This window comes from Meriones unguiculatus, chromosome 3, assembly GCF_030254825.1.
Source record: "Meriones unguiculatus strain TT.TT164.6M chromosome 3, Bangor_MerUng_6.1, whole genome shotgun sequence".
In the NCBI taxonomy this organism is placed as follows: Eukaryota; Metazoa; Chordata; class Mammalia; order Rodentia; family Muridae; genus Meriones; species Meriones unguiculatus.
The window spans coordinates 84,719,057-84,732,386 of NC_083351.1; positions in this window are offsets into that span (position 1 = coordinate 84,719,057).

The following is a 13,330-nucleotide window of genomic DNA, read 5'->3' on the forward strand; positions in this document are numbered from 1 at the left end:
GATGCATGCAGTCCTGATGAGACTTGATAGGCTGGGGTCAGATTGTAGGGGAGGAGGAAGGGAAGGGATAGGGAGAAGAGGGAAGGAAGGAGGGACAGGGAGAAGATGAGAGAGGGGGCTACAACTGAGAAGTAAAGTGATTAAATTATAAAAAAGAAATTAAAAAAAAAAGAAAAGAAAGGTGTGCCTTTTAGTACTTCCTAGGCTAAATGCTGAGATTAAACTTCCTGAAGGAAGCTGCATGTGTTTGAAAGGATTTGGGAAGTCATTATCTCTCAGGGATATTAAAGTCATGAGTGTTAGTCTCTGGAGGGTCCAGCCTGCAGTGTTCCTTTTGTAAGACCTGGGGTCTCACAACTCAGGAGTTCAATTGTGCCCTTCCCAGAAACTCCCCCAGACCAAGACTCGTTGCAAAAGCAAGAGGTTTATTAACCATTGTACAACGGGGTCACCCCTGCCGGTCAGCAAAGAGTGGCCCTGGGAGACAAAAGCCTTTAGGTTTTTAAAAGAAAAATTGTGGGAGATTTGAAGTTCTAGTTTTGGCAATTTAGGATTGGATGAGGAAGCTATAAAGTAAGATAATTGGTTAGTCTTAAGTGCTCAAGCTTGGCCAGTCCTGCCAAGTGTGGATGCAGCTGCAATTTAAGGTGGGGGTGGTTAGCTCATCCTTGAAGATTAGGGCTGCAGGCTCTTGGCTGGAGGTCAAAAGCTACTCAGAAGAAGTCTAGGTTTGTTGCTAAGAAACGCTATCTCAAGGACAAGGGTCTGATCGTTCTTTTGTTGAGTGAAGGTCATTGCTTGCTTGCCCTTTTTTTATATCTGTCCTCACAGATAGGGTCACATTCCTTCGCTCTCTGGAAAGGTACTAAGAGGCTTTAACTTAACCTGGACCTAAAACTCAAAACTATAGGCTTTAGAAGACATACAGGTTACAAAGTTAGCCTAACCCTTTCACTTTCCTGGCTCAGGACTGCTAGTCCTCATCCTGCATTTTCTCCTCCAACCAGAGGGATCTGTATGCATCTCCTTGCACACATCTGTTGTCTCCTAGACATGCCAAGTCACGGGCTCTTCTCTTCCTCCTGGCCTCTCTCTGCTGGAGAGACTTTCCTGTGTTTCCAGCTGGCCGCGGAATCTTCTGCCCAGCATCCCACTCTACTTTCCTCCTAAGCCCTAGCAAGACCCTGCATGATTTCTTCATCCTGGTTGTGGTCCAGGACTCCAACATTGTCTCATAATAGTTTGTCCACTTTCCTCCTTACCATTCTCCAACAGTGTTTGTCTTATTAATCTGGCGTCTTGGAGACTTAGCTCAGGATTTGGCACAGCAGGGACACAACAACAATGAATAAAGAAAAAGAAAACTATGCTAACTAAATTAATTTGATCAAATTAGACTTATTTGAAATGATACTTTGGGAGGTGCAGTCTCACTCCCGGGGTGAACAGCCAGCTGTACTCTGCTGCATTTCTCCAGGGCCCCACTCGATGTTTTCAGAGTCAACTGTTCTAAGCTGCCACATAACAGTCTCTCTGGCCAGGTCTAGGGGTTATTTGTGTGGTGTTCCCCCACATGCTTTGCCATGAAGGTGAGCAGAGGAGGCATTGGCTCACTTCTTCCCCCAACACAGACTCCACCATGAAAACTCTACCTTTTTTCATTATTAGACATGTTAGGAAAACACTCTTCATTATACTTGTCACATTTTTGAGATAATACTGTGTTGGTATAATGTTCTTTTAAAATGTATATGCCTTACCCTTGTTAATTCAAATGCTGATTTCCCCACCCCCAACTCTCTGGTTTCAATCTGGATATTGCATTGTGATACTCACTATAAGCATCCTGTCTCAACTCTTGTGTAAACAGGACACAAATAAAGCAACTAGATACAATGTTGTGCAATGGGAGGAGCCAGAGGACAGGAAAGAGGGGAGGAGCTAGAGAACAGGAAGGGGCGAGAAGGAGGAGGAGCTCGAGGAGAGGAGAGCATGAGGAGAGCAGAGCTGGAGGAGAGAGTTTGGAGGACTTGGAGCATGAACCAGACCTAAGATTTCACAAAAAGCAAGTATAATGTGGGAAATTTAAATGTTAGGAAACTGAGGGCTTGGAAGTTTAGGAGGGAGTAAATATTGCCCAGCATTGTGTTCTAGGTTAACTAAAAACCCAGTCTCTGTGTGGTGATTTGGTTATACAGCTGCTGAGGATTAACAGCAGCGTTACAAGAAGTTAAAACAATAGTAAATATCAATAACCGTCTACAACAAATGGCGCCCAATTAATCTAAGAATCCACACCCTTTAAATCTTACTTTATCATAATTTGGAGGGGGGAATAAGCTCCCAGTGATAAAACCTAAACTTAAAATCTAAAACTCCCAGGTCAGTTACTGGCTCTTTAAGAGAGACTCTTTAACTGGCCCAGGAGCAAAAGACAGCCTCCTGTGGGCAGACCTGAGACTGGCTGCTGCTGCAGTCTAACTGAGGGGTAAACAAGCATGTCTCTTTTATACTGTGGCTGGCTCAACTGGCTCAACTCCACAGCCATGGCAGGAAAGAAAGGAACTGGAAGCAGACAAACCTCTAGACAGAGTTTGGCCTAAACTGCATGTAAAATAAAAAATTGCCATGGCAGAGGGTGTTTTAATCCCTTTTGGCTTCATTTTGGCTGTCATATTCATGGATTTGGTTGCAATATGTTTAATGGTGTTGGTTCTTCTCCATGCCTTCTCCAAGAAAGTTCAAGGAGAAAATGGGGAAAAGGCCAAGGATTGGGGTACTAAGTTACAGACAGTAGTACTCATCCAAATAATTAGGTTAATAACAGCTAAAGTTCAAAGCTCTCTGGCTGTAAGGTATTTGTCAGCTCTTTCTGGTAAGGGTCCGCCAATTTACTGAAATATCAACTAAAATAACCAACTGGGCTTTGTTTGTTACAGCGTAAATTGGCACAACTGATTCCAAACTTAAAAATTCTTTTCTCTTTGCTGAATTTTCATTTAAAGGCTTTGAGTTACAAATATACTGATTTGAAACTATATATATCTAAACAAGTTGGTGAAGGCACATGACTTCCTTTCCAACACAAAGTAAAAAGAAACAGGCAGATCTCTGAGTTCTGGATCAAGCTTATTTACATAATAAAAGCCAGGATGGCAACTCCTGCTGTTTAGCCACTTACGAAGATAGTCTAAGATTCAAAATGACAAAATTTTCCTTAAGGTTACTATGTAAATTCTTTTTTCTTAATAATAGATGCTATGTCCTTACTGGTCTAAAGGTTGGATTCACATAATTTTTAGGTTTATATAAAGAGAGATAATGTCACACTGCTCTGGAAATTACCTTATCCTTTTAAACGTGAAACATTTTCATGGAGGAAAAATGTTGGTCATGCTTAATGTAAAAAAGACACAAGAGGCTTAAAGATGGCAAAGCACATGCCAACCTAGTTTAGTCCTAAAAACTCAAAAATTATATTCATATGTTTAAAAGACAAAACTGTCCATCTCATATTAAAAAGAGGGCAAGCCAAAGAATAGCCACTATCATTGTAAAGTCCAGGTACAAGATGCCTAGGATATACTTAACGCTAAAGGTAAGAGAGTTTATATGCTAATACTAAGAGAGTTTATATATAAAGTTCAGCTATAAAGGCATAACTGTCCAGTCTGCATAAAAAAGGGGCAAGCCAAAAAATAGCCACTATCAATGTAAAGCCTAGGTACAAGATGCCTAGGGTATGCTTAAATGCTAGAGGTAAGAGGGAGTTTAAATAAAAAGTTTGGCTATAAAGGCATAACTGCCCATCCTGTATAAATAAGGGACAAGCCAAAAAATAGCCACAAACAGTGTAAAACCCAGGTACAAGATGCCTAGAGTATGCTTATCACTGTAAAGCCCAGGTACAAGATGCCTAGGGCATGCTTAAATGCTAAAGGTAAAAGGGAGTTTAAATAAAGTTTGGCTATAAAGACATAACTGCCCATTCTATATAAACAAGGGGATAGGACAAATAGCTACAACATATATAAAAATCTAGGGCTAAACCTCAAAACAGGTACAAGATACCTACAGTATGCTTATATTCTAAATTAAAAAGGAGTTTATATAAAGTTTCCATAAAACATGCATTTTCTATTGCTCAAGGCAACCAGCTTGTCTCTCTAATGGGAGGCTTCTCTAGGGAAATAGGTAGCAACTTGGCCTAATACAACAGGCACGCAAGAGCCGGAAAAGATATTTTAATCTATCTAACCTTGTTTTGATCATAATGATTGTATGTTCAATAGTAATGGTAACTTATATTGCTAATCCCTTTACATGGGAACAACTCTAAAACTGACTGAGACATAAAAATGTGTCTCCAGCCAAAAACTTCAACAATACTTGGCCAATAAATCCTTGGCTATAATATCCTCAAAATGTATTATGCTAATCTTTTATTTTGCATAGATAAAAATGGCTTACAGTTTAGTTTCATCCTGTACATCTCATACATTTATAATTTTAGAACTATAATGCTTGTGAGAAATTATATATTTGCAGAACAAAAGAACTGGACACCAGAGATGCTGGATCAAACCTGAAGGATTCATTCTTCAGCATGCTGAGACATTGACACATCTTTCCAGCATCTTGCATGTTCCAGCATTCTGCTTGTTCCTGCCTCAACTGCTTCAATTGCTGTTTTCTCATCAAAGCCTGCTCCCAAAAGAACTTTGAAGAAAGCTACTAATTTTAACTGGTCCAGCATTTTAGACTGTTCCAAAAGGACTTTTATTAAGCCTGAAATTTCTCAACATTCAAATGTTATTGGACCACAAATGATATTGCTTGCTTAATTAACCATTTTTATTTGGGCCCCCTACAGGATTTCTACATGTCCACAATGTCAGCTAGAAGAAACTCATGAGAACGGCATCCAATTTCCTTTATAGGGGGTTGGGTATGTTTTTTGGTTGTTTGCTATGGCTACGAAATTTTATTGTCATTGGGAGATGTTTATTATTAACGGTTTTATTCAAAGTAAAACAAGGAATATACAGGGATATTTTATAGAAATAGAAAAAAGCATAGATTATTGAATCTACTCAACTTAAGGTTTTATTTGTTATTCCCAAATAAGGCTAATTTTAACTCTGGTATAGGATTTTGCATATTGATGCAAAAATAAGTATTTTTAATACATTGGTATAAGCTTTAGTATATTGATAGAAAGTCAAGGTTACTTCCAGTACTTTTAAACTACTATTAAAAAGTGGTTAGGATATTAGGTATGCAAATTAATTGTTAGTTATTCAACTCATAGTCATTTCAGACACTAGTCTAATTTATCACAGGAGTATACATCATAGGTTTAATAGATATGATTTTGTATACAAAGCGATTACATAAAGATAGGTAGTCTTCAAAAACTTCAGAGACCTACAGAATATGGCATTTAAAATGTTCTTATTGTTTTAAAGATTCTTTGACAATGAGACAAGTCATTTCCTGGCAGCACCCCACCTACCTGAAAGAAGATAATGAGCATTGAAGAACCTCCATGTGGAGATGGCTTCAAATGTGGCAAACAAGCCACTCGGGTAAAGAAAATACCCTTGCTTCACAACAGACAAATTCTGCCTAAAATGGGCAAGCTTAAATGCAGGACAGGTTGACTGCTGAACTCTGCCAAGACAGGGTAAGCAAGTCCTAAATATTTTCTGTTTCACGTATATTGTCTGTCAAAATATTCTGAACCAGAAGGCTGAAGATGATGCTCCAAAGTTATAGAGAGTTATGGGTGACTGTTCAGCAGCAAACTGTCTCTGTCAATTTTTTATTTTTTGGAAGCTGCTAACATGCACTTCCTATTTACTCTCATAACTAATTTTATTCCTTCTCAAGTCTCTGATGGGGTTGAAGACCAAATAATTACAGTACCACATTTAAGCTTAAGTTGTTTAGAAATTAAGAAATCTTTTTATATAGGTAATACCAATAAGGATAAAAGTTAATTTAGGTATAGAACTTTAAACTTATCAAGATAGATAGGATAATCAGACACTTTCTCCTAAGATACCCTCTCCATGTGCTAAATACACATGGACTAGATATTGCATGTGTAGATCTTACCTAACAGTTTTCATAATTTCATAATTATTATTGTATTGAAAGAAAAGGAACCTTTTATTGGACTTAAAGGGGGAAATGTTGGTATAATGTTCTTTTAAAATGTATACGCCTGACCCTTGTTAATTCAAATGCTGATTTCCCCACCCCCAACTCTCTGGTTTCAATCTGGATATTGCATTGTGATACTCACTATAAGCATCCTGTCTCAACTCTTGTGTAAACAGGACACAAATAAAGCAACTAGATACAATGTTGTGCAATGGGAGGAGCCAGAGGACAGGAAAGAGGGGAGGAGCTAGAGAACAGGAAGGGGCGAGAAGGAGGAGGAGCTCGAAGAGAGGAGAGCATGAGGAGAGAGTAGAGAGTTTGGAGGACTTGGAGCATGAACCAGACCTAAGATTTCACAAAAAGCAAGTATAATGTGGGAAATTTAAATGTCAAGAAACTGAGGGCTTGGAAGTCTAGGAGGCAGTAAATATTGCCCAGCATTGTGTTCTAGGTTAACTAAAAACCCAGTGTCTGTGTGGTGATTTGATTATACAGCTGCTGAGGATTAACAGCAGCATTACAAGAAGTTAAAACAATAGCAAATATCAATAACCGCCTACAACAATACTCTCAAACCAATGCATGGTTTAAGGATCACATAGATAACATTTTCATCAAGACAAATAGTGCCCCTAATATCACCCAGCTGTGGAGCAGAGTTAGAAAAATACATAAAACCCCAGCCTTAAGATGGTTCAACACAAGGCTATTTGACTTTATTGTAGGACGTAGGAGGGAGGCATCTGGTATTTCTCAGATATAACTTCACACTGTGGTCCATAATTTTATCTTTCTACCTTTTCAAGTTTTCACTCTCTTCTTCCATTTTTCCCTCTTTCCCTGTCCTAGTGGCACAGAACTGCAGCTCCTGGGACACAGCCCATGGCCTGACCAGGAGGGAAGCTACCAATTCTCCATGTTGAGTCATGTTGCTAACCTGGAATAGCCAGTAGATTATATATAAAAACACATTTTAGACTCATTATACTTTCTAATTTATAACACGTTTGTCAGGATTCAACTCCTTCATGAGATGAGGGGTGTCCACACTCAGAGGGAAGGCATACTAACCACTGGTATTGAAAGTGGAGATTAATGCCAAGCACTGCTCTGCCTCTCCATGGGACAGGCAGGCCCTCCTCTATGTAGCTACCCACTGTTTGGGTATGTGCCAATGAACAAGCGGGAGCTTGGTGAAATGGGATACTGGGTTGAGGTTGGTTTGTCCAGAGATCTGGAGCTCAGAACCTCTTGAAGAGGAGGAGAAAGAAGAGGAGCCTGTGAGGCAAGAACAGAGAGAGCCTGAGAGCAGGTGTCTGGCAATGCTCCTTGGCAGAGCAAGGCAATCAAGCAGCCTTGTCAGCCTGGAAGCCCAGAACATCATTTAAAGGTTCTTTTTCTGAAACCGTCTCCCTACCTCCTCGTATTGGTTGGTTACTATTAGATATACAGCTTTCTCTGCAACTCACACATGCAGTGTGCTTTCTCTATCACCGTACATTATCTAGGTATCCGTGGTTAAGTATTGAACTCCAGTATCATTTCTATGTGTGCTCTCAGGGTAAGACTCCTCCTTCCATTTACTTTCCGTATTCTTCTGGTGTCCCCTTTCTTAGGTGGGGTGCACCTGCATTGATAGACAGGTGCTTCCTCATAATCACTGCTGAGGGGTAGTCACTACTAAACTCCTGGTAAAAAAATGATAAACTTTCTTCTGTTTCCCAGGGGGACAAATGTGGTTTTTCATAATTTTATTGCTGAGGAAATAGTTGTTATGGCAATCATTTGTGTAACTTTGAACAGCCACAGGGTATGATGTTGTTAATCTTGTGCTTTCGATACATCAGCGGAGGGTTGCCGAGTAAGGCTTTGTTCCATCCTATGTTGGAGGTGGCGATTTTCCCTGTTTCTGACATAATTGATTGAGTCTTCAGAACCTTTGGTGGTTTCTGTGAATATTTATTTTAAGCCCTCAAGATGTCATTTTAAGTGAGGAGCCATCTCTCTGCTTTACCTCATGTTCAGTTACTTCAGCTGTGTGGGTTAGCAGTATGTACCTGTGAGATAAAATCTTAGCAACACTGAAGCAATCTAATTTAATGCACAGACACTCTTGAGTCCCTACTGTGAGCAGAATACAGAGCCATGCTCTGCAGAGGACAGACCCCTACATGGATACATGTGTTTAGCAAAACATAATAGGCAAAAATTTGAAAATAAGCCTTGCTTGACATTGTGATGGATATAGGATGTTAGTTCTGTTTGAATTCCCAGCACAAATAATGCAAATGTGAGCTGGAGTGTGAGGACTGAAAGCAGCTGGTAATCCTTCTGGAGCCCTTTGTTCACTTTCTTATGATTCTTTCTGGGAAAGAGAGGTGGCTGAATGCTGTCTATGAAAGCTCCCTGTGGGACTGCTCCTTCAAGCACATTTCCACTCTCTAGGATTCATGCTCCTATTTGTGAAATAAAGCTCAAAGCTGGGTTCTGTAGAGATCACTTTTGGGCATAAATAAAATAATGTACACCAAATGTTTCAACCTGTGACAGTGTAGCATATTTAGTAATAATGACATTGTTATTCTGGAATGGCACTTCATTCAGGCATGTCTGTCACTTTAGTTTCATGTTTCAGTAAAGTGTTGAGTCCTTTTAGAAACTGATTTCTTTAGGTTAGTGTGCAAAGCAGTGAGTTTGTTATGGCATTTTCGTGTGTGTATATGTGTATGTAGTGTATTCTCAACTGTTCCCACCACTTGTCCTGTACTCTTGCCTTCCTCTGATTGAGTCTCTTCCTTCCTCCCAATAGTCCCTCCTTCTATTTTCCTATTCCTGTCTCCAGTCTTAAGACTTATTCTTTTCCTTTCATGATCCCTGTATAGTTTTGTGCCTAATATATTTTTACCTATAACAACTTTGGGTCTCTCTAATTAGCAAATATTTCTGAGATGGACTTCGTCCCTCCATACCTCAGCTCATTTTTTTCAGTAATCATGTATTCAATCAGCTTAAATTGAAGGCGAAAAGTTTTAGCTGCTAGATCTAAAACAAAAAATAGATAAGCCTTGAAAGAAGGAACAGGTACGGGTGTAGCCTTTTGGAATTTCATGGAGCAGCAAAACTGCAAACATTAATTTAAGAACCAGCATGAGGTTGAGAAGGTTTTATTATTTTTATCATTATTACATTTTATTAAAGAAGCATGTTAAAAAGAAACTTTTTCTTATATATTGCTATCATTGAATGCCTCAAATAGCAGGAGAACATAAAATAAGAATTAATAAGTTTTTAATGTTAAACAAATTTGTGATGGACAAGCACTAATTCTGTCTAATAAAAGCTCAGTAATAATGTATTGAAGTAATACATAATTTCTTTGTTTTACTCAGCCTTCTAAGATCAATGAACTCTGGTTACAGGCCAATATTTAGGAATGTGGGAAAAACGAGCTTCTTGATAGATTTATAATTGGCAGACAATACTTGCTTCACACACTTCAAAAGGAAGAACTGAAACACATGTTGTAAAGTTATCTGATTAGAGAAGATGAGATGAGTAATGTCCAATAAAACATATAGTGTCAGGCCGGGAGCGTTGTTTTTTTAAGACGATGGGAATGAATCTTATTTCATAAAGCTAAAAATTTTTGAACTCTGTGAACCTTACATGCTCTGTGGCTAAGGGTTATATTTCTGAGGGTTGGAAGAGAAATTTCATGGCAAGTGGTTAAATGTCTCTGGAAGCACTTTGCCTGTTTCCAGTACAGATAATGAGATGGGCCATGAGGTGTGAGTTGAGAGAACCTGTTTTCAGCAAGATCCTCCTTTATCAGTGCCCTCTGTGACTAGGATCTGGTTTTCTCACCCTTTCTGCTTTGTCTTTCCAGCACACCACTGTAACACACTTGCATTAGTCAGGTGCTTCCTCCAAAGGTTTACTATTTCTATCACTTTATTTTCCTGTAATTTTAAATATAGCTGAATTATTTTAAAAGTAGTTTCATTTGTACTGATTAAGAAGATGTAATTGTAATAGAGTTGATTGTGTGTGTGTGTGCAGGTGCCCATAAAGACTGATGTGGAAGGAAGAGGTGAACATCAGGATACTTCAGTTGACTCTCTATTTTATTATTTTGAGACAGGGTGTCTTTTGTTCCTGCTAGATTGGCTGGCCAGCCAAGCCCTGGGGTTCTCCTCTATTCTCACCTCTTGTAGCATTACAGTTACAGGCACACAACATAGGCTTTTGTTCATTAGTTCTGGGATTTGAACTCAGGTCCCTGGGCATATGAAACAAGTGCTTTCCTCCTGAGCTTTCTCCCCAGTTCATGGACCTGTTTTCTAAAGTTGTATTGTACAGATAGCAATACATACTGAAAGCCACCTCTGATAACCACAGACTATCTCTAATCACACAGCATCACGTCTATTTACATTTTCTATTTTTCAAGTTTTTATGGTAATTTATGAAAACATGTCCTATGCTTCTAAAAATAACAATCACAATCATGGACTTTGACGGCTATTCTCAGTTGTCAAACTTGAGTGGAATCAACCAAGAGACACACCACTGGTTTTCCTGTGAGATATTTTGTTGATCAGATTATTTTAAGTGAGAAGCTACACTGTAATGTGAGTAACACGTTCTGGTGATAGACAGATGAAAGGGTGTAGAAGAAGAAAATTTGGCTGTCTGCTTTCACTCTAGTGGACAACTTCATCTACCTTGTTGTTGCTTCCCTTCATCAATCTTAGAACCAGTACCCCTGGGCTTCTAACACAGGCTGGAGAGCAGCAGTTCTACCAGAGTCCTTCAGCCCTCCCTCTTGGAATGATTAACTACAGGATTCTCAGCCTCTTAAGTGTGAGATGGCTAATGTTGGACTGTCAAGACCTTAATGTATAAGCCAATCTAAGAAACTCCCCTTTACTTATCTTCATTCTATTAATTCTGTTCTTCTAGGGACAGATGTCAAAGGAGTCCCTGAAAAGTAATTTATTTTTTCACCTAAAATCCAGTCACCAATTTTAGACACAACACTAATACACTTAGTTATTTGTTGGTTTGTGTCATTAGGGAGTAGAGAGCAGAAATCAGAGAGGTCAGAGTTAGGAAAGCAAAAAATTCCTAAATTCCAATTTAGGAAAAAATAGTTGGGCACAATGGTGCATGCTATAATCCTAGGTTGGAGGACAAGCTAGCTACAAAGCAAGATTAGAGCTAAATAAGTAAATACAGAGCCTATCTACAATAAAGACATTTTGAATTATAAACATAACAAAGCTACACAAAGCAAAGTATGACAAAACAAAACTTTACTCACTACCTTCCATTGAGTCTAGGGCTGAACCTCTAAAGTCTATTCATTCTTTGCACCTATAAAAGTAACACTCATTTTTTTTTATTGGGAAGACATGAACGCATATGAACGAAATATTGTGCCTTTTAAACAGGCTTAAAAGAAAAGTAAAGGAAAATTGTCATGGTATGGACAGTAGGATATTTCTTCTGCTGGAGTTTTCTACAAAATAAAATACATTTGTAAGAGACATCTTTGGAGATAAACTTATCCTAGCTCTACATAATCTTTTCCATTCTTCTTTGATAAGCATGCCTCTACTTAGTGGTGAAAAAAAGTGCAATAAAAAAGCAACCAGGCTGAAGCTGTTGACCCAGGCTGAAGCTGTTGACTCACTCTGTATTTCCCAAGGAGGAAAAATCTAGAACACTTAGTCTACTTGTGTGTTTTTGTTTGTTTGTTTTTGTTTTTGTAATTTCTTCAGAATCTAAAAGAAAAGTAAGCACTGGAGCGATGGATGGATCAGTACACAAAGCACTCGTTGTATGTACAAGGTGAAGACCTGAGCTCAAATCCCTAGAATCTATGGAAAGTGATACCCAGCATTCAGGCATCAATATGGAAGTCAAAGGAAGGAGAATCCAAGGAAGCCCCTGGGCTTGCACACCTGGATTACACAGTGGTGACCATCAAAGAAGCCCTGTCCCAAACAAGGTGGAAGGTGAAGAACAATATATAAGGTTGTCCTTGGACATCCACATGTTTGCCATGGTATCTGTGAACACATGCTCACACACTTCAGATATGTATACACATATTGTAGATACACCCACAGGAATAACAAAGAGGCAGGTTTTATATGCCAATGGTGATGATCAAACAGCCTTCATTTTCAAACTTCATTAAAAAGAAGCTGTCCTGTGTTGAAGGAATGTCTTGTGTATTGTTTGGATGTAGCACCTGTCAATAATAAACCTGATGGCCTACAGCTTAGGCAGGAAATAGAAGGTGGGACATCTAGTAGGCAGAAAAGAATTCTGGGAGATTTGGACAGACAAATGTGAGGAGGATGGACAAATGGTACCTGAGCTCAGGTAACAAGCCATGTGTCAGAACTTTTAGTAGGTTGTTTTAAGTTATAAGCTAGTCACAGAATGAGCCTCACTATATGACCTAGGTATTTGTAAATTTATTTTGAGTCTCATGAATTTTTATTCTGAAGGAAATAAAGGAAATCTTTATTTCCTTTAGAATAAAGATTATAAAGGGGGCTGAAGGAAAGACCAATCACAATAGTCCTGAGATACTTTTTGAAATATTTTTCTAGTCTTAACCACTGTGTATAGATAGCGTATTCAAGGACCAAATCTAGGCCTCTTGTACCCTTTTCCATGATTGGTCTCTACATTTCCTGGTCCAGATTAATTGTAGTTTATGCCACAGAATGTATTTCTTTGTTGCCTTCTCACTCTTTTCTTTAGATCCTAAAGCCAGGTTTGCATTATGAACTCTGCCAGGGTATCTCATGGAACTCTCTATTCCTTATTTCCACAAAGCTAGCTCAGGTCTGTGAACAGAGACCTGAGCTCTGTTCACAGAGATGACCAACTAATAATAAAATTTAGGTGTAAGAGTGAACTAGCTGGGATTGGAGTGATGGCCTAGCAGTTGTACTTGCTGACCTTGAAGAGGATCCAAGTTTAGTTCCAAACTTTCCATCAAACAGCTCACAACTGCATGAACTCCAACTCTAGGGAATCTGATACCCTCTTCTTTTGGCTCTGTGGGAACTCTTAGGCATGTGCATGCACACACATACACACAGACACACAAATAAAATATAAAATGAATGAACTAGAAAAA